Source organism: Pteropus alecto, unplaced genomic scaffold, assembly GCF_000325575.1.
Source record: "Pteropus alecto unplaced genomic scaffold, ASM32557v1 scaffold157, whole genome shotgun sequence".
NCBI classification, from domain to species: Eukaryota; Metazoa; Chordata; class Mammalia; order Chiroptera; family Pteropodidae; genus Pteropus; species Pteropus alecto.
In genome coordinates, this window is record NW_006440626.1 from 1591757 (window position 1) to 1592156 (window position 400).

The 400-nt window shown below is 63.2% G+C and overlaps 1 protein-coding gene across 7 annotated transcripts in view; it reads left to right on the top strand.

Annotated features, from left to right (window-relative positions):
- The window catches only part of SULT4A1 (sulfotransferase family 4A member 1), a 33022-nt gene that overhangs the window by 278 nt on the left and 32344 nt on the right, over positions 1-400 (top strand). The gene's annotated exons all lie outside the window — the stretch shown is intronic.

Consider the following 400-nt stretch of genomic DNA (forward strand, 5'->3'; position numbering starts at 1 on the left):
CGCCCACCCCCCACCCGGTGCCTGCAGCCCTACAGGGCGGGATGGGGGGTGGTCGGTCAGCATTTGGGGAATCCAAGGCCAGAGACCTTCGGAGGTGGGCCGCGGTGTCCATGGCTGGAGGCTGGACAGCGTCCCGTGGTGATGGAGCCTGTTTGGCAGGAGCTGCTAGGTGGCCCAGGCCACCACCCCTCCCAGCTTCCCCTCCCATTACCCAGCTGGCTGTGTGACCTTGGATGGTCACTTAACCTCTCTGTTCCTGGACCCGGTTCAGCCTTTGATGAATGCAAAGTCCTGCTGACCATCTGGGAAGGGGAATAAAACGGTCGCAGGACTGTGTGTGCTTGACCGTCCTTTCCTGCGTGGGCACCGACTGGGGGATGGGACCAGCCATGCCCGGAGT